We start from the raw sequence: 22,720 nt of genomic DNA on the forward strand, positions 1-22,720 counted from the left end.
TGGGCTGTTCTAGTTCTATGGATTTTCCATGATCCTTCTCATGTGGAGACTCTTGCCTATGCTTGTCCGTCCTCATCTCACCTTGTGCACACTGTTAATCCTTGGCTATCTCAGCTCAAATGTTACTTCTCAGACATCCTTCCTTGACCTCTCCCATTAGGCAAAGAAATAATAATGAAATAGTAAATACTTATATAGGTACCAGCCCTATATTCATATTAACGGACACATTTAATTGTAACAGTTCTGTGTGGTAGGTATGATTCCTCCTTTCTTACAGATGAATAAGCAGCAGAACAAGGAAGCACCTTAACTGCCCAAAGTCATCTACCTAGTAAGTTGCTGTGTAAGATTTCACCCCCTGGGTCAGCTGGCTGCAGGGTGGGCACTGGGTCTCTGTGCTCTACAGCTTCTCTCCGTCCTTACAGGGGGCTCACAGCACAGTCTCTTTTGTAATACCAGTCACATAAGAGTTTTTTTTTTTTTTTTTTTTTTTTGGCTTTTGCTTGATTTAGATATTTATCTCCCTGGAGAGGCTGTAAGCTCCAGGAATGTGAAAATGTTTTTGTTTTTGCTCTCCCCTTGCAACCTCCACAGCTAATAGAGTGCCCAGCTCATAGGAGCTTAATATGTGATTGGATGAGCAAAAGAATTGAAGAGGGGGAATATTCACTGCTAAGTGCTCTCACACACAGACTCCTTTTGTGTCATCTAATTCTCACAACAACCTGCTGAGGCAAACTCATCTTCGTTTTCCAGCTGAGGAACCTAATGCCTAAAGAGGCTGAGGGACCTGCCCCAGTCACTGGAGTGCCCACTGGGCTGTGACTTCGCGGCTGTCTGACTTCAGAGCCTGAGCTCTTTGCACGGCACTATGTGACCTCTTTTTTGTCCTTTACTGGCTTTCCTTCATTACTCTTCTCCTAATATTTTCTGTCTTTCTTTTCTAGATCCCAATAACAAGGTCTTCTGTTCTTCTGGGTATCAAATGTCTCAGTGTCAGTAGAAAACCAGGCTGAGAAGGAGTTAATGTTTGGAAAAATAAAATAATTTTTTAAAATATTAAAAGTTAAAATAAATAAATTAAAGGGTAGTTCAAGAGTAAATTCAAGAGTAAATTCAAGAGTAAGATGGCATGTAAAAGATAGAACTATTTAGTACCAATATTATTTTATTTAAATCCTCAATTTGATTACTTAATGATTTCAAGAATTTTCCTTATACAGCAGTAAATTTAAACTTTTTGCATTTGCAGGAGCTTGTGACTTGAAGGCAAGGCCTTTAATGTTTTCATCTGCAAGTTTAGCAGCACTTTACCTTTATGAGTTAGTCTTCCTGCTAGACATGGGTGTAGAGAGAAGAGGCTTTGCTATACTGGGAACACACATCAGAATAATGCTGCTGTCAACAACCTCACGTTATTGTGGGAAGAGATTGATGTGTAAACAAAACAGTACAAGGCGGCATATCACACAGATGTGTGCAAGAGGAGGCTGGTAGACCCTCACTGAGGTTTGGGTTTGAGGGGCTTCAGGAAACCTTCACTGAGGTATCACTTTGAAAGACATTTGTGCAGGGTGCTGAGTTCCTGTGTGGGGCTAAGGCGCTGTCCTGAAGGAATTTACAATCTAGAGGGAAAGTAAGTCATTAAGTAAAAAATACAAAGATATAAATCCAGAAATAAGTAATTACAGATTACAATTGACCTTATGAAGGAAAAGAACAGAGTATCATGAGAGAGAATAACAGGCGCCCCAATTTTCTTGGGGAGTTGTGGAGAGGGAGGACAGGACCCTTGAGCCGAGCCAGCGAGACTTGAGCAGGCAGGTGGAGCCTGGAAACCAGGGGAGTTGGGGCACTCCCACGGGGGCTGGTGTGCACGTGAAGGCGGAGAGAAAGCAAGGTTCAAGGAACCACAGACCAGTCAATGTGGTTGGAGCTCAGCAAGCAAGTAGGCGAGTGTGGAGGTCAGATAAGGCAGGGCCTTGTGGGCTTCTGTCAGGAGTGGACTGGACTCAGGTGTGATCAGGGCTACTGAAGGTTTTAAGAAGGAGAGTGCCACAGTGGGATTTATGTGTAAAAAATCATCCTGGCTGCTGTTTGGAGAGTAGGTTGGAAAGGGGAAAAATAAGGAAGTAGGGAGAGCAGTTAGGGGAATTCCTTGGGAAATGATGGTGGCTGGAGTGAATTGAAACAAGCAGACAAGGTTGGACTGGAGGCCCAGCATGTCAGTGGAACTGGTTCTAAAAGGAGCTGTGAGGGGAGTGCTGAGCAGGGAGCTGGAGAGGAAGGCAGGGCAACAACCCCCTCTCTTTGGTTTATGCAAAGGAGATAGGATTTCGCCTGTAGGGGTGGAGAGGTACTAAGGCTTTAGCGTAGACTCTTAACAGATGAGCTATGCTATAAAGAGCTGTCTTGTCATTCTGTAGGGAGACTTAGTGGGAGAAGAGACTGGAGTTCATGGCTATTGAAATAATTCAGGGACGTGAAGAAATGGTGTTTCTTAATTTGTTAACACAGATAATGTGCCAGTTTGGATATATTATGTCTCCCCAAAGGCTATGTTGTGGGATATTTGGATTAGATTGTTTCCATGAAGATGTGACTCGCCCAACTGTAGGTGATAAGTCTGATTAGATTATTTCCATGGAGGTGTGGCCCTGCCCATTCAGGGTAGGTCTTGATTAGTTCACTGGAGTACTTAAGAGAGTTACAGGCCCAGAAGCTTGCTGACTCTTTTGCAGTGCTAGCCCAGATTTGCTCCGGAGAAGCTAAGAGAGGACAAAACACCCCAAGGGCAGCTGAGAGAGACTTGGAGAGACGCTTGGAAGCTGACACTTAGGGATGCTTGGAGATGCTAAGCTAAGAGAAATCCAGAGACATTTTGGAGAAAGCCATTTTGAAACACAACCTGGGAGCAAAGGAACAGCAGATGCCAGCCACATGACTTCCCAGCTGACAGAGGTGTTCCTGACGCCATCAACCATTCTTCAGTGAAGGTGTCATCTTGTTGATGTGTTAGTTTGTACACTTAGAACTGTAAATCTGTAACTGAATAAATCTCCTTTATAAAAGCCAATGGATTTCTGGTATTTTGCATAATGGCAGCATTAGCAAACCAGAACAGGTTTTGGTACTAAAAGTGGGTGCTGCTGAGTTTGCAAATAGCAAACATGTTGAAATGACTTTTTAAATTGATAAGAGGAAGATTCTGAAAGAATTGTGAGAAGCTTAATGGAAAAGTCCTAGAGTGCTTTGAAGAAAGTGTTGGTGGAAATATGAACTCTAAAGATAGTTCTGATGAGGCCTTGAACAGAAATGTTGAATGTATCTTTGCAAACTGGAAGAAAGGTGATCCTTGTTTTAAAGTGGTGGAGAATTTGGCAAATTTGAGTCCTGGTTTCACATGAAGGCAGAATTCGAAAGCGATAACCTGGAATACTTAGGTGAAGAGATCTCCAAGCGAAAAGTTGAAAATGCAGCCTGGCTTCTCCTTGCAGCTTATAGTAAAATGTGAGAGGAAAGAGATAAGCTAAGAATTGAACTCTTGATTTCAAAGAAACCAGAAGTTGATGGTCTGGAAAATTCTGGGCTTCCAGAAGGTGAAACCCTGAAGGCTATAGCTCTATGTGAGGATTTAATGAAACCTGGCACCAGCCAGCCATTTCAGTACAAGTCATGATTGGAGATGGAGTTATCCAGAAAGGATTTGTGGAAAGTCCTATCATCTGATGGTTTTGACCCCTGTAAGCTGCATGCCAAGCCAACAAATTTTTTGCAAGGTCTGAATAGATAGAACCACTGCCAGTCTGGACTTAAAGGGACAGATTAAAGGAAAAACTTCTTAAACAAAGAAGGCAGAACCATGGAAGCCAAGGTCTGAGGCCAAGAAAACTTGGGTAAGGAGAGCAGAACAACCCATGCACGTGGAAAGGGTGAGTTTGCTCCAGAGATAGAGGGCAGGCCTTCCACCTCAATGCTCAGGAAAAGTTCTGCCACCCCAGACCTCAGAGAGGGTGGAGCACATTCCCCAGAGATTGGGGAGAGCCTGGCCACCACCCCACAGTTTGGAGAGGGGAGAGCCTTTTCCCTGAAGATGCGGAGTTCAGGTGACACCCTGATACTTGAGGAGGGTGGGGCCAAGAAGAAGGTGGTCTCCCCAGTGCATGGATATGTTGGAGCACTCATCTCAGCATTTGGAGAGAAAAGGGCTGCTGCAAAGGCCCTTGGAAAGGGTTGGACTCCTGCTCTCTCAGGTAGCCGTGGGTAGTGACATGGATGGTGGTGCATGCTGACCACTCAGAAAGAGGGGTCAATGCTGTTGCACAGTGTCTAAGACTGTGGGCTTCAGATTCAGACAGTCTATGGTTGACCATGACTTATTTGACCCCTCGTTCACTGTGTGACTGAATTAGCTTTCCCTTGCTGCCATAATAAGTTACTGAAAACTTGCCTATTTAAAATTGCCCATTTATTATCTCACAGTTTTGTTGGTCAGAAGTTTGTGCACAGCATGGCTCAGTTTGGTTCTCTGCTTCAGACTGCAAAAGGCTGAAACTGGGGTATTGGCTAAGTTGGGCTCTTATCTGGAGACTCTAGGGAAGATTCCATTTCCAAGCTCAATCAGGTTGTTTGCTGAATTCAGTTCCTGGAGGTTGTAGGACTGAGATCCACATTCCCTTGATACATGGCCCCCTTCATCTTCAAGCCAGCAATAGCACGTCACATCCTTCTCATGTGCTTTCTCTTCTGTTACCAGCCAGAGAAAGATCTCTGCTTTTAAGGGCTCATAGGATTAGATTAGGCCCACCTGAATAATACAGGATAACCTCTCTATTTTATGGTCAATTGATTAGTAACCTTAATTGCATCTGCAAAGCCCCTTTTGCCGTGTAACGATGTAACACTATTCAGATATTGCTATCTGTCCTGTGAACAGATAACATACACAGGAGTAAGACTAGGGGGCAAAGGTCATAGGACCAAAATTCTTCCCACCACCACACTGACCTTGGGTATGGATTTTTTGGATTTAGTGGACTGAAAAATGCCAGTTTCACAGATATGTGATATTTACAGAGGCAAAGATTTTAAGATTTTCATTTTGCTCTTATGGAGGGAGTTACATATTAGTCTGAAATTCTGGGCTTCATTCAAAGGCAGCATTTATTTTCCAAATGATTACTTGGAAGCTAAGAATGAGCTTAAATGATTTCTTTTGGAAAATCTGCTAAAATAAAATCCAGAAGCAGCATGCATCATTTATTCCTCTCCCACCTCCTCTGCCATCATGTCCGATTGACAGTTTTCTAAAATCCTTTTGATTAAATGCTGGAGTGTGAGGCTAATGGACACCATCAGGGCAGTGATAATGCCAGACCGTACTTTATGTTTTTTTTCCTCCCCAGAAAGCACACCTCCAAGCAATGCCATTTAAGAAGAATATTTGAACCAACGTATAATTTGAAGAAAATGAATACTTAAGAAATAGCATGGATACCTTATAATTTTCTAGTCAAAAACTGTCAAACAGAAGTTCTCACATACTGCAATTTTTTCAGAATAATTCACTCAAAAGTATTTCTCTTTTCCATTGTGCCCTTTGAAAAAGCTCATTGAGATTTGCACTCTTCTGTAAATTATTGGAAATAGATGTGGTCTTTCAGTCTGTGTACTCTCCAATGAACATTTTGGCATTGAACAGTGACAATAAGGAAGGAAAAATGAGAAACTAAATCTGGTTCTACAGTTTCTAAGTTTTAAATGCACCATTTTTAAAGGTTGGCACCCTTCATAGGCATGCTATTTTTTGGTAGTGCACAGAGAACAAATATGAACCTTAATTTTTCTGAGAATATAACAATGGAAAAATCTATTTTTAATTATCCCAGATAGATATGAATGATTAGAGCAATGTAGGATGTGTATTTTATTTGCATAGTTTTGCCAGTTGCACAGGAATAAAAGATGTTAAATTCAGTATAATGGATGAACTTTTATATGGACAATCGACTGATTTGAAAATTTTGCTAGATAAGACAATCAACAATGTGCTGCCCAGGGCCACATGTGCCAAGTTGCTTTGTGCAACCTGTTAAAGAGCAAGTGGATTGTGGCTGTAGCTCTTTGTGATGGTGTCACTTCTGCACAGTGGTCCCACTTCCACTGCAAGCTTTAAAATTATTCATGTTCATCTGTGCTCATTTTAGAAAAATTAGAAAATGCAGATAGGCAAAAAGAAGATAAAATAATTTCACCACTTTTCCTTATGTTGACTATATATCTTTCCAGCTTTTTGTGCATATGTGGATAGATAAATGTGTATATGTGTGTGTGTGTGTGTGTGTGTATAGCTCCTGTCTTCAGTTAACAGCTGTTCCAGGTGTTGTCTCTTGTGGCAGTGTTTGCTAGGATCACTGATGATAATCACTTCCGTAAAGCCTTGGCATTTTGCAGGTTTTTGACTGTGAACATTCAGATTGAGTGCTCCAGCAATCCTTGTGCCTATCCAGCATTTCAACATTTTCCAAAGAGGCTGAAAGTGTTTAAGGAATGGGTCAGAGGCTAAGTGAGAGCTAAGCTCTAATGATCAGTTCCTGGTAGTATTTTTGGATTTCTCCATTCAGAGCTCTGGGAATCTATTTCCTGCTAAAACTTGATTCCATAGGGCTTTCAAAAGTTTCTTGCCAAGCATCCTCAGAGGCTGATAAAGCATCCCTGTTGGAAGACAGGCCGAGATTGGTTAAGTGACTCAAAAGATCACCTGAGACTAGAATCAACCCCTTTGACCCCCAGTGTGCTTCCCCCGTTGTCCCTTTCTCCACTGCTCTGCCCCAGCAAAGGGAGGCCTATTCTGACACTTCAGCATTTCTCTCATACTACATTTAACTTCCCTGAATAATGCCAAAGCATATTTTGAAAGCAAATCTTTAAAAAGTCCTATACAACTTGAACATAAAAAATATTTTATGCAAATCTCTAAATTTTTTATTAAGAGAGTGAATACATGAGTCCTGTACAAAAAGTAATTTCGTGTAATAAATACAACAATTTATTAAATGAGAGTTGTGATGCCCTTCAACGGAGTTGCTATGAAAGGTCTGTTTTTGTTGCTATGTTGCTGTTATTGCCTCAACTAATTTGAAATTCCACATAGCTTCAAGATCAGTTTTAAATGTGCACTAGGAAAATAACCCCATTACCTCATAATCTCATTGTTTCTTAACCAACTATATTATCCAACTTGAACACCTATTTCATTGGCCCCAAATAACTTTTATCTCATAAAAATGAAACAAGAACAACTCTTCCATGGTGATGAATTGCTAGAGCAGAGGCTATTCAAAACAGTGTGCACCAGGCCCTGAAAACAATTCTGAAAGAGAAGCTCCAAAAATGTTTTGAGCAAAGGCAGTATTACCTGTAAGAAAAAATGAATATACATTCCAAGACGACTACTTTGAAAGAGACAGAAAATCATTTGGATGTTGAGTTCTGGCGTGTTGCTCAAATTATGAGCAGTGTTACCTTAATACTTATTTATCCAGGATGCAAGCTTTCTGTCATGCTTTTCACCAAATAGACAATGAGAAGTTTTTTGCCATTAGAAAATATATATAATTAGCTACTCTTTTTGGAAAGTTCATAAAGGTTAAATAATTGAACAACAGGGTTGTATTGGAACAAAATAATTTCTGCTATATTTAGTTATAGTTGTTTCTAAAGTTCTTATTTTTCTTGTAACATTAGAAGTTTATAAATGAAGTACATCTAGAGAACCAAAGTCAATCTATCTTGGATAGATTCAGTTCCAGTAATAGACTTGCAGTCCATTAGGGGAGGGAGAGAGACAGGCAAAGAGGAATGGAGTAGAAAGGCAATTGAGCAAAGCGGAAGAATAGAGACTGTCTCCTTTTCCCACCCCATCCAGCAGCATGCATCGACTATGGCTTTAAATATAATACTTGTGATGGTTAATTTCTTGTGTCAAGTTGTCTAGGTTATGGTATCCAGTTGTCTTGTCAAGCATGAACTGGCCTGATTGTTATTGTGAGGGTATTTTGTAGATGGCCTAGAATCCATAGCGAGTTGATTACATCTTCAGCTGATTGTATCTACAATGAACAATCAGCAATGAGGGGCGTCTCCCATCTAATCAGTTAGAGGTCTTAAAGAAGAACTGAGGATTTCACAGTCACAGTCAGAAAACAGAATTTCTGCCTTTTCTTCAGCCAGCCAGCTTCTCCTGCAGAGTACAATTTCGCCTTCATCAGAGCTTCCAGTTTGGGGCCTACCCTACAGAGTTTGGACATGCCAGATTTAAGAATCACTTTTTTTGAAGTTTCCAGCTTGTGGCCTACCCTACAGAATTTGGATTTACCAATCCCCATGGTCGTGTGAGCCAATTCCTATAATGAATCTCTTGTTGCATACATAATATCAATATATATTACATATATAATCCTGTCATTCTGTTTCTCTGGAAAGCCCTGACTAATACAATATCTTTTCTTTCTTGGCTAGGGCAATCTGGTCCAAGGGCTCTTGTCAGAAGTGTTTGATGGTAGTAGAGTAAATTATTCTGGAAAAACACTTGATATTCTTATTAAAAGGGTATGTAGGTGGGCAGGTAGAAGGATATGTAAGTAGGGGCAATTAAGGTGCAATTCAGTACCTACTTACAAAAAGATGGACAGCTGAGAGTACCTGTGTGATTTGCACATTCTATGCTGATTAGTAAAGGCAGAAGGTAATTAATGCCTAAAGAACACTAAAAAGACACATGGAAAATTTTTAAAGAAAAGAGGGTATTCATGTATAAATATAATATTTGGTTTTACCAAAATACATAGTGATTATTTGGAGGAAATGAACTCACATATTCAGATTGGTTTTTTAATTAAAAATGACTTACTTAAATAGCTGACAGGCTGAAGATTAGAAAATAATTAAATAAATTATGACACTACTCTGGAATACAGTCTTCCACCACCATGCTAAATAGTAATAGACAAAGATTTTTAGAGAACTTGGTTTACTTCATACCAATCTTTTTCTTACATACTTTTAATTTACAGCCTAGTTTACTTTTAACTTTGGATAGAGTACACTACAACTTGGCTTTCAAAACAAGGTATTATAAGTGTGTGTGTGTGTGTGTGTGAGTGTGTGTATGTATGTGCATATTATTGGCTTTGCTTTGCTCCAAGCATGCCTTTGAATTGAATGAATAAATACTAGGAAAGACTTAGTGGAATATTTTATATCAAGACTGGATTTGAGACCTAAGAGTCAGGACTAGAGAATTAGGACATAAAGAATCTTAACACCTGCATTCAACAAGGTACCAAACCAACAAAGTGGACTAAACTGATGTAGATTGGTCTACTGTATGTCACAAACAAACATGACATATTGAGTAAAATAACAACAACAACATAATAGTAATAATGATAATAATAATGACAATGATGATAATAAAAGCTGAGCTAAAAAAAAAAATAAAAACAAAAAACCTTAGGTGCAAATAAAGAGGGAACTCAAAGCCAGAACCACAGAACAGGAAATATGGACCTTTGCTGTAGTCAGTATGAGAGGAGCCCTTGCATAAAGTTTGGAGGACTGGATAGCTGCCCCATCCATGGAAAGGGGACTTGAGAAAACCAGGGCAACAGCAAGGAAGCTTGCTAGGTGCCAGGGCTGTAAGGGAGGTTAAAAAAAAAAAAGTTACAAGAAATCAAATTCCTGAATTTCACTTATTGTAATATTATTGTGTTGGAACCCACGTTGAGAAATTATTAATAAAACTGATTCAGATGATTTTGAGGTCCTCAGAGAAGCAATTCTTAAACCAGTCTCTAAGGATACTCCATAAATCAGAGCCCTTGAGACATCTAGAAAATACTGTCCTCAGTAAAGATGAACTCATAATGAAAATTTAAATGATGTAAGAAAGTTATGCATCATGAAGGAAAATGAGCTAATGCAAGAAATAAGAGAATTAGCACCCCAGTAAGAGGGGAAGTTAGAACAATCTGAAAGATTTTATGCAATACATATATTTGAAACACTTATGGAGCATAATGAAGGAATAGACACCATAATAAATCAACTGATGGTGTAAAAAAAAAATGCAGTTTTGAAAAAGGCCAAAAAGATTTTCTAGAATTAAAAATAGTTATTAATATTATAAACTTAATAGATGGCTTAAGTATCATGTGATGGTTTGGAACTCTACGTACCCCAGAAAAACATGTTCTTAAGTCTAAACCATTCTTGTGAGTGTAAACCCATTGTACATAGGGCCTTTTTAAAAAAAATATTTTACCAAATGAATCTCTTTTTCTTTGGTTTCACACAGAAGTTAGAGTTTTAAAATATAGTCAATATCATCCTTTACCGTATATTCTAATTTACCTTACTCCTAACCAAGTCCGATTCATTCATATCTCTAACTGTATTCTGATCTCTTTTTCAGCTTCTTTAACAGTTGCTGTATGGAGTAATATTGACTTACAGACTTCAGAACTCTAACTCTGAGTCTTAGGTGTCTCACAGATACCCAAATTTCCAGGGAACTACCAGGTTATACACAAAGAGCACCAGCATCTCAGAATTTAGAAATAATAGTTAAAACTCAGGAATAGAGTGACTGTTGTAAGAGCTTACAATCTAGGAACTTTTACAATAAGTCTTACTGAACATTCTGTACTCCTTAATCATTGATTGCCCAACCACTGCTCTCATTCTATCCCTGCATAACCTAGGCACTCAAATTCAATTCTTAGCATTTGCTCATTATACTTACATTCATGAGGACTTACAATATTTGTCCCTTTGTTTTTGGTTTATTTCACTCATCTTAATGTCCTCAAGATTCATTCACCTGGTTACATACCTCAGAACTTCAGTCCTTCTTGCAGCTGCTCAATGTTCTGTTGTATATATACACCACAGTTCACCCCTCTGTTCATCCATCGATGTACCCTTAGGCCCCTCCATCTGTTGCAAATTGTGAATAGTGCCACCGTAAACATCCGTGTGAAAATGTCTATTTGCATCCTTGCTTTCCAAGTATACACCACATATTTCAGCCCTACACCCAGGCTCCTGTGGAGCCATCACACTCTCCTCCACAGGGGCTGCACCATTCTACTTTCCTACCGGCAGTGAATAACTATCTTTCTCTCAACATCTTCTCCGGCACTTGTATCTTTCTGTTTATTTTTTAAACAGTTTTATTCACATCCATACAATCCAACCTAGGTGAATATCAATGGCTCCTGGTATAATCACTTAGTTATGCAGTCACCACCACAGTCTATATGAGAAAATTTCTATTTCTTCCACAAGAAAAGAAGAAGAAATAAAAAAAAAAGAATAATGAAAATCAAAAAATAAAAGGAAAAGTAACCATATCAATAGTAAGTACTATCTTTTGATGAGGTTACTTCAGTTAAGGTATGACCACCTCAGTCAGGATGGGTCTTAATTTTATTACTGGAGTCTTTATAAGAGAAAGAAATTCAGAGAGAGACAGAGAGAGAAAAAGCCACAGAAGTAAGAAGCTGAAATTAATGAAAACTTGGAAGAGAAGGCAGAGACCAGCATATGTCACCATGTGCCTTGCCATGTGTTCTAGTTTGCTAATGCTGCCAGAATGCAAAACACCAGAAGTGGATTGGCTTTTATAAAAGGGGGTTTATTTGGTTATAAGGTTACAGTCTTAAGGCCATAAAGTGTCCATCAACTAAGGGTTCCTTCACTGGAGAAAGGCCATTGGCATCCAGAAAACATCTGTTAGCTGGGAAGGCACGTGGCTGCCGTCTGCTTGCTCCTAGGTTGCGTTTCAAAATGGTGTTCTCCAAAATGTCTGCATCAGCTTCCAACGGTGATCTTCAAAATGTCTGTTTCAGCTCCAGCTCCCTGTGAGCTCCTTCTGTCTGAGCTTATATAGTGCTCCAATAAACTAAACAAGGTCCATGCTGAATGGGTGGGGCCACACCTCCATGGAAATTATCCAGAGTTATCACCTACAGTTGGGTGGGTTACATCTCCATGGACACTGAACCAATAGTTTCCAACCCAATCTACAGTAATGCGTCTGCCCCCACAAGAATGCATTAAAGAATGTGCCTTTTTCTGGGGGACATAAATATACAAACTGGCACACAACATTGCAGAGGAGCCAAGGATCACCACCAGCCAGTCTCCAGGAAGAAATCATTGCCTTGATGATGCCTTGATTTGGATATTTTCTTAGCCTCAGAACTGTGAGCGAATGAGTTCCCATTGTTCAACCTGGCCCATTTTATGGTATTTGCTTTGAGCAGCCTAGGAAACTGAAACAGTGCAATAAGAGATAATCGGCAAACTGGATCTGAGGAAGTTACCCAGCATGGCAACCTAAACGATAATAAGACATAAAGTATGGAAGAGCAGCTAAGTAACATGGGGGAGAGAATGAGAAGACTCATCATCTACCTAAGAGGAGTTTAAAAAAAGATGAAAATAGAAAGACAGAACAGAGGCAATAATTGAAGGTATAATTTTTGGTATTTTTACAGAATTAAAGATATATATGAATTCCCATATTGAAGAAGCACACTGGTTCTAAGGAGTATGAAATATATTTACATGTAGATGCTCTATGGTGAAAACTGCAGAGCCATCAAAGGCATAGAGAAAACTACAAGAACAACCAGAGAGAAAAGGCTGAAAGCAGACATCTATCTCATCAGCAGTATATTCCAGGAGAAAAGGGGATACTATTTTGAAAGTTTTGAGGGAAAGCAACTATTAACTTAGAATTCTATATCAAGTGAAACTATAAGAGTGAAGGTAAATTACATTTTCAGATGAACAAAAACAGAGAATTTATGACCTAAACACTCTTGCTGCCAAAACTTGAAAAGAATGTGTTTTAGAAGAGAGGAACTAGAAGCCCAAAGGAAGGAGTTGGAAGCAAGAAGTAAAAGAGGGCTAAGAAATATTGCTAAACATACTGGTAAATCTAAATAAGCACTGACTAGAAAAATAAAATTTATTTGAGTGGCAGTTAAAATTAAAGTGGTAGCACAGGATTCCACAGTAATATTATGGAAGACAAGGAATTGGTGCAATGGAGGAATATTAATTTCAGATTTTAAACCATGTATGTATGCTAAAAATGTAAAGGTTATAACTAAAAATTGGAAGGAAATCAAATCACCAAATGAGTAGTAGGAGAAAAGGGAATTAAAACGTTCTATCAGGCAATTATAGGAAAAATAGGAGATTAAAAAAAAAAGTAAAGTGGTCAGATGTTTATACAAGTGAGTTTTACTAAACTTGCAAAGAATACATTTTCCTATTTCACTCCTGTTACAACAGCAACAATAAACTACTATAAAAAATAAAAGAAAATACAAGACTAGTCACAATAGCAACCAAATTGATGAAGTATCTAACAACTTACAAAAGTATATATAAGATTTTTATGGAGAAAATATTCTGTTTCTATTAAAGGACATAAAAAGAGATCTAAATAAATAGAGAAAGCATGTTCAAGGATAATGCAACCTTAAATATAAAGATGTCAATTCTTCTAAAAAATTAGTCTATACATTCAGTACAATCCTAATCAGAATTCCAGTGAGGCTTTTTGTGTTTGTTTTATAGGTACATTGGGAAAACTGTTCTAGTACATAGAACCATGTGAAGAAAAATAAAGCCGAACCCTTGCAGTCTAGATAGCTTCAACAACTCAGTGGAAAAGGTATAACTACAAAACTAATGGATAAAAATGTAGGGGAATATCTTTGTGGTCTAGGGTAAAAAAGGACCTCTTAGACAAGGTTAACAGACAGATGAAACACTGGGAGTATTTATTTGCAATGTCTAAAATTGTCAAGAGATTAATAACTAGAATGTACAAAAACTACAAATCACTGAGAAGATATGAGAAATCCAATAGAAAAGGAGGCAAAACATATGGATAGGCAACTCATAGAAGGAGAATCCTGCATGGCAAATAAATATATGAAGAGAGAATGCTCGAATAATCAGAATGCACTAATAATCAGAAAATTATAAATGAAGACAATGAGATCTTTTACATCAATCCATTTGCAAAACTAGACAGGTGACTCATCTACAGTGGTAACAAGGATGTGGAGAGATAGAAAGTCTCTGGCACTACTGGTGAAAGTTCAAAGTTTCCAGCCAATCTGGAAAGCAATCAGCAGTCGGTTCTCAATGAAGTTACATCCACAAATATTCTATTCCCTAGCAATGCCACTCCTCAGAGAAATTCTTTCTCTATCCCATAAGAGGACACATATGAGGGTGTTTATTATGGTGTTGTTTGTGGAAGTGGAAAGTAGAGGCAAACTTGGGTTCCCTAACCTTGGGGAATGAGTAAGTAACATGTAGTGGTTGCATACTCTGAAATGATTCAAAGCATTTGGGACAAAAAAACTAGATGTACATACAGCAACATGGATAGATCTTAAAAATAATAGTGGATGAAAAATGCAAGAAACAAAGATTTAGTGCAAACTGCTATTTATGTAAATTGAAAATACTTATTCAAAATAATATATATTTTACAATCACAGTACGCATATTAAGGTTGTATTCTAATCACATGACAGCAGGTAACGTATGAGAGGGAAAACACAAAATAAAGTGTGCACAGCTGAGGATAGTTTGCTATAAACTGAAAAATGTGATTAGCTCAACTCTGCACTTGAAATCCAAATCAAATTGTGGAAAACACTAAATAAGATGAAAGAAAGAAATTCAAATATATCAGTAATCATAATATGTGTAAATAGATTAAAGTTGTTAAAAGAGAATTTCAAATTAAAGAAGAAAAACTAGTGGGTTTTTTTTTTTCTGTTTAGAAGAGACATAACTAAAACATTCTAATAACATTGAAAGGCTAAAAGTAAAGAGATGGAAAAAAATGTACCAGACAAACACTAACTGAAAGAAATCTGGTATGATAGTATTAATATTAAACTAGATTTAAGTCATAGAGCAATATTGGAAGTAAAAAGGATAATTTTTGATAAAAGTGACAGTTTAATAGGAGGCACTAGCAATTACAAGGACAAATTTATAAAGTCCACATTCATAATGGGATATTTAATAGATGTCTCTCAGAAATAGGTATGTAGATAAAAAGAATTAAGATATAGAAAAGTTGAACAACACATTTAAGAAGCTTGATCTAATATATAGATAAAGATACAGAAATATAGATATATCCCTGTCCCTTAAAAAATATAGAGAATATATATTATTTCTAAGCACAGATGAAATATTTATAAATACTGATCATACTAAGTCAAAAATGAAGTCAGTATATTCCTAAGAATGACTCTGACCATAATATAATAATATTTTGGAATGATAACATAAAAGATAGAAAGTCGTAATTTAAAAATACTCAAAAGCAGGCAACCCTATTTTTATGAAAACTGAAAAATAATATGCCTAAACCTAAAATGGTGATCCCCTGAAAGGGCATTTCTGTTTTTGAATAGTGGATTAGGTCACAGACACCAAGGAATACAAAAAACATAATGGAACCCATATACGAACAGACCTTTGTGTTATTTGGTTTTCCAAACAGTCCTGAGGTCAATGTTTCTACTCCCATCTTTACAGATGAGGAAACTCAGGGTCAAATAAGGAATCAACTTCTTCAGAGTCACACCACTTACTAGTTGTGGAAACAGGATTCACATCCATTTTCTTTCGTTTTGGAATAGAGCTACACATATAGAAGGAATTTACCTCTGATGCGAAGAGATGGCATGGCTAATCTATGTGGGAAATGCAAGGAAAGGAGGTGCAGTTGTCTTAGTCATTCATAGTGCAACTCTTCTGGGAGGCGACAAGTGACCTCGTTAAGGAGTTGGCACGTAATCAGGCTTTCCTAGAACAGAGGGTATCTCTACCCCTTGTTTCTAAAAGCATTCTGTAAACTGTAAATCATGTAACAAATGATAGGTATTAACATGATTGTTAGATGTAGCTCAGAGTTCTCATGCTTCCTGGAATCCTTATAAAAATTCAGATAACTTTAGTAATAAATTTTCAGAAACATAATTTTTGCCAGAAGAGTAACACAGGAACCTTACTTAGGAGTTTTCACTTTTGTCCCTGGACTACAGAATATAGTAAGTCCACACACACACAAGACTTTCAAGTAAGACTTTATGTGGTTTCTTCTAGGCCCCACTGTGTATTACCAACCTGGGGCTACTTTAATTCCTCAGTTTGGGGTATTACCGACAGTGAAGGTTATGTAAAATCGAGCTTGAGACCTGCCTCAAAGAAAACAGAAACAAACATAAGGTTACATATTTGCAGGGTAGTCTATACTTAATATTATTAATTTTTCCACTGTCAAGAAAAATTTTACAAAACTTGGAAATAATATGAAAGAGTGACCACGTGTCCTTTAATGTTATTATACTGAAGCATAGTCTAAGAGGCCACCCAAGGACAATTTACTTTTCCAGGGCAGTGCAGCCCAAAAGAATTTTCAGTGGTGATGGAAATGTTCTGTGAATTTGTACTGTCCAGTATAGTAGCCGTTAGCCATGTGTGGTTATTAAACCCTTGAAATGTGGCCAATGCAGCTGAGGAACTGAATTTTTGATTTTGTTTACTTTTAATTAATTTAAATTTAAGTTTATATAGCCACATGTGGCTAGTGGCTCCTGTACTGGACAATATAGCTCTAGAGGAATGTACCTTTGCTTGACTTAATATTTACTACTGATTAGGGTCCAGACTTTTTGAAATTGCATGTTTATTTATAGAAAGTTGACTAGACGCAAAAGACTTATCTGGTAGAGATGGAAATAATTTCTGTCTGATAGAAAAGATAATCCCCCAAATTACAGTTTTCTTGCCCTGCAGTCATTAACGAATATCTAACACAGCAATCTTATTCCAGTCTCTGAAATTCTTCTTTGAACCAGCTTTACAATCTTGTTGGTTCCTTCATTAATGAAATACATCGATACATGTTCAATCCAGGTTTGTAGAGTCATGGTTTTTACCTTTTTTGAAAATTGTATTTTTACCTCACTTAGCACTACAGCAGAAATAAATAGCCATCTCTTCCTTTGCCAGCAGATGGATTTTCTTCTAGCCTACCTTTTCATCTACTGTAGGTCTTTTAAGTGTCCTAATTTAAGGTTCCCCTTTGAATGGGCTCAGGGTTTAATCTCCTCTTCCACCACACAGCCATTAATCCCCAAAGCTCTAGGTCTCTAGTATTACCTTTTACTTCCAAAAAAGCTCTGGCTTCAGAACTTGCCTACCATTCTGGTTTCAGCTTTTTGTTATTCTTTTTTGGCCTTTGGAAATTTCTCTTCATTTCTTGTTAGTTCAGCAACACATTTAAAAGGATATTTGCTTTATTTTACCCAACATCTGGGCCTTTTTGTGGCAGGTGGGCTTTTAAGAATTTCTTGTCTGACAATTAAATATTCTCAGATCTTGTCTATACTGCAGTCAGAGTGAAATTTTCAAAATTTGAATCTAATCATGTCTCAATTTCCTGTTCAAAACTGATTAATGGCTTCATCTACTATTAGGATAAGGTCCCAAATCCTTATTGTGGTCTACCAGGCACTGCATGATCTGGAGACCACTCTATCCTCACCTTGTGCCTCTCTCTTCCTCACTCTCCACACTTCAGTCTGAGCCTCCTTTATTCCTTGAAGATGATATTCCTTCCAGCTTAAAAACTTTCATATATGCTGCTTTCTCTCTCTAGATCATGTTCCTTGAATCTTTTTTATCTGGTTAACTCTCCTGTTGGAATGTAGGCTCCGTGAGGGAGGAATCGCTTCTGTATGTTCATTGCTTTATGCTCCATGCAGGAGTGGTAGGCATTTCACAAATATTTGATAGGAATCATTCAATGAGTGAATGCTCAATGAATGAGTGCTTCATCTGCCTCTTCACACTTGCTTCTCCTCCTGTGTTCCTTGATTTTTGAGTAGTACCATCAATTCAGTCTTTCAGGCCACATGGGGAGTCATCTTAGTCTCTTCTGTCTATTTTATTTCCACTGCTAATCAATCAGTTCCCAACCATCAACAAAAAAATCATTCTTTCATTTTGGTCTTGCTACAACTAAAGACTAATTTATTATTTCTTGCTTAGATTCTCACATATGTATCCTAAGCTCTATCTTGGCTCCTTTAAGGAAATCTGATTATGTTACTTTCCTTCTTAAAATTCTTAAATGAGTCCCATTAATGCCTTAGTTTGATATATAAATTTCTCTATGATCTTTCTTCATCTCCCTTCACTCCCCTATTCTACATGCATCCCAAGCTCTAGCTGAATTGAATATTCATAAAGCACCTATTATATGGCAGGTATTGTCACATACATTATTTCAATTAATCCTCAGGAAACATCCTGAATTTGTTTTCCTAATGAGAGAACAGGGATAAAGAGGGGAGAAGTGGCTTGGCCCCAAGGTCATGTGTCTTATCTATGGTAAAGCCAGGAACAGAAGCCAGGTCCTCTGAAGCCTGGAACCTCTTGAGGAGGAAAGAAATCTACCATTGAGTAACCAAGGTAAATGGCAAGATGCTCTCGTTGCGGTTATAAAAATTAGATGCCAATTAAGGGGTGAATTTTTAAAGGACTTGAAAGAAGCTTTGGTTCATATATTTTCTGGTTTCTCCCCACTTCTTCCTTTCCCATTCCATGGAAATGGAATAAAACAATAGTTCTTAGAGCCAAATTCAGTTGTATCCCAACCTGGACAGGGCTGTATATTAATAATTTTGATTCATCTTCTGGTGAGGTTCAGAATTATTATTTCCCTAGGTTTGCAATCTCATGGTCCAGTTATTACTGCTTCATTCTTGTGTTGTTTTCCTCTTGTCAGTCATACCCAGAAGGAGCTCCTGGGACTACAGGTCCTCTGAATGGGACCAGTATCTCTTCTCTATCTCCTCTGGGATCTGCCAGACCCCAGCCCTGAGCACTGGTTTTCAGAGCTATGATCCTGATACTCTGAGCTAATCCATCTATCTAGTCCTCCTTGTTTTCCCTCCTAAGCAACGTTTGGATTCTTCATTTCCCCTGCAGTCTCTTAACTGGGTTTTCTGCCAACAATTTTGGCAGCCTCCAGTATATCCTGCACACAGTTTCTAGAGTAATCCAGTTAAAGCAAAATGAAGATTGTGTCATTCCTTTGCTTAAACCCTTTCCATGGCTTGGATCACCACAGGATAAAGGCCACATAGTTTGGCATAGCTGAACTTGCCCCTTCCCCAGTCTCCTTTCTCACAATTAACAATGCTGATCTGTGGTTTCCTGAAATGCTGAGTTTTTTTTTTTTTTTCCTCATATTTTATCTTATCTCAAAGTTTTACTCATTCTATATTTTGGTCTCTGCTCAAATGTTGCTTCTGTAGAGAGGCTGACCCTGACCACTACATCTAGAACAGCCCTTCCTTCCCATTACTCTATTCCTTTACTTAACCTTTTATTTTCCTTTTAAATACTTTCCAGTATGTGCTATTATAATGTGCATTTATTTATTTATTGTTTATTTTGACCAGTGGAATGTAAGCTTTGTCAGCCTTGCTTACCACAGTATTCCCCAGGGAGGACGTGGCATAGAGTGGGTGTTTAATAAATATCTATTGAGTGAATTAATGAATGAATGGAGTCTCTCTCCTCTATCTGAAATTCCTTTCTCCTTCCTGTTTCATTCCTCTACCCAGGAGTATTTAGCTTAAGTATCACTTCTTCCAGAAAATCTCAACATGCCGTTTCCAGAATCTGTATGAGGTCACCCTTCTCAGTGCCTCTATGACACAATGATTAATAGTAATAATATTTGTAAAAATATATTGAGTGCTTACCATATGCCAGGCTTATGCCACTTGCTTTGTATATGTTATTTCATATAATATTCATAATAACTTATTACCAATCCCAGATTGTAGATAAGAGAGCTGAGATTTAGAGAGTCTTCACCTTCTCCGGATGACACAGAGAGTAGGCAGTAGAGCTGAGACTGGAACTCAGGAAATTATGACTCTAAAATCCTGGTTCTTAACAATGGAGGTTGACTGTAAGAATACAGGGAAACATACCATGGTATCCAAAGAAATCCTGTCCCAATCCCAGGTACATTAACATCGGGATATGTCATGGCTTCATAGAGAAAGAGATAAATTGATAGACATTACTGAGAAAAACAATCTAAGGATAAAAGTAACCACCTTTACACTTCTTCAGAGAAATGACAAGATTGGGTTATCTGGCCTGTAAAGGCACATGCATACTGGGCAGTTTTCTCCCCAAACACCTGAAAGCAGAATGTGCTGCTGATTCTCTGGTCTTCAATCCAATCCAATCCAACATAGGTAGGGAAGCAGCCTGTTTCATAACCAAACACAGAACAGACACCAGAAGAAAAGAGGTCAGATGGGGACTTGAGGCTATTTCTTTAGAAGGTGGCTATGTGTGTGGAGATTAGTTAAAATTTCATGGATTCATCCTTCCGCTTGTGCTGTAAAGACGTTCTCAAGAGCTGAGTACTGGTCCCCCATAAAGGACTTCATTCAGCTCAAGCCCACTCTCCCATTTCTCAGACTGTCCTCACGTGGCAAAAAAATAAATATTATAAAGAGCTAGCTTAAAGCCATAGCTTGGGGGTGGTGGTGGAGGGGGACAGTTTCTAGGTATGATGGGATGGTGTTGAAGAGATTTCTACACTGAATTCCTGGAGGTTTAGGCAAAGGAAAAAAGTGGTAGGGCCATTATAAAGTAGCAAAAGGAAACAAATAAACCACAGCTTAATATGCAAAAGATGGTCAAAGATGGCCTGAAATTAAACAAGCACAAGGGAAATAGTGTTTTTCAAGTGTGCTTCATGCTCTGGAAAAACCTAATAAGAATATGAAATTAATAAAACAAGAGCTCCAAGGTATTATGGTAAAACAGTAGATTAGAGGAAAGGGTGATTGGGCCAGCACAACACCCAAATAGCAAGTGACAGAAGAGATAAAGCTTAAAATCAAATCACTGGTGTGAACTTGAGGTAGACTTGAGGTAGTTTCAGTGAATGTGAAGAAAAAGAAAAAAAGACTAAAGCTGTTAGAAAAAATGTGTTCTATATGGTAGGCCAAGAATTTCTATCAGGAGAACGTGCCCCTAGAATAGAGAATCCAACAAATGGAAGAGAAAAAGTATTCTGAATAGTAATTTGAGGAAGTTCTCTTGAGATAAAAGTAAAACTAAATGAGCATGTTCAAAGGCCACAGTGTATACCAGGGAAAAATATATTTAACTATCTAAATCAAGACATACTCTGTTTTAGTTATAAATTATGCCAGAATTGTCAAAGATAAAAAAGTCTTCAGGAATCTTGGCTGAATAATGAATAAGTAAGGTACCTACAAGAGGTAAACATTTGGAACGGCTTCAGACTTCTTGGCATTTAGCGCTAGAGACAATGGAACAATGTCTAGTCAGTTCTGAAGGAATGTGTGACCTCAAATAATATAGTTGGCCAAGTTTTCTTTCATTATAAAGTTAACAGGTAAGCATTCTTAAAGTAGAAAGAATTTATGGAATATGGTACCCATGATCTCTTCCTAAGATGACAAAACAACAACAACAAAACCTGAAACACTAAAAAACCTGGCAAACCAAAAGATGAGTTGAAATATTGAACTCAGAAATGGAGAAGATGTGGTCAAAGCACATGTGGGATCATTGGATCCAAAGTAATCCTAAATTAAGACTAAATAACTGATGGATTATGGTGATGGAATAGAATGGAAATGTTGGACAACTTATGAAGAAAAATAATAAAATGCCAAGATAAATGTGGTAGTAGGGAACGGAGGAGGAAGGAAAGAAAAAGAGGAATAATTTTAATGTCCTCATCTTTCATAGGAGGGGGCCAATTGATGTGACCTAAAGCTAAAACCTGAGGTTAAGAATAGGGGAATGTAGTAGTTCCAATCTCTTAATGTATTTCATAGTCTTTTTTTCTTACCTAAGAGGAACCTAATTATCTTGAGGTAAATAGCCATTTATCTGAAATTCAGCAATTTCCTCAGTTTTATTTCAGGTTGTTTTACTTCTGTTAAATTCGAATAGAATTACGTATGACATTTGCAGGTAAATATTTATGCTTTAGTCCTACCGTCATAAAATTGTTTCTGTCCATCTCAGCCTGTCTGGATGAGAGGTGGTATTGTGTAGAGCAGAGCTTCTCAAACTTCATTGTGTACATGAATCACCTGGGGATATTATTGGAATGTAGGTCTGGGGTGGGGCCCAGGATTCTGCATTTCTAACAAGCTCCCAGATGGTGCTGATCTGTAAAAAAGTAGCTACCTCACAGGATTGTTGTGACAATTAGAAATAACTTGTATAGGATGCCTTGCACAATACTTGGCACATTATAATCAATAAATGATGATTACTGATGTTTATAGTTAATTACATACAATGTAATAATACTACAGTTTCTTCCAAGTACTCATGTATTCTTCGATCTACTGATTCATTCATTCATTCACTCATTCAATCACAGGCAATTCATTCATTCAAAAGCTAGTTTTTGAGATTTTCCTGTGTATAAGGCCCTGTTCATGCACTGGGATTACATTGATGATTAAGACTGTCCTAGTGGAGCTTTCATTCTGATGAAAGAGTGACAGAGACT

This window comes from Choloepus didactylus, chromosome 17 (genome assembly GCF_015220235.1).
Source record: "Choloepus didactylus isolate mChoDid1 chromosome 17, mChoDid1.pri, whole genome shotgun sequence".
Classification (NCBI taxonomy): Eukaryota; Metazoa; Chordata; class Mammalia; order Pilosa; family Megalonychidae; genus Choloepus; species Choloepus didactylus.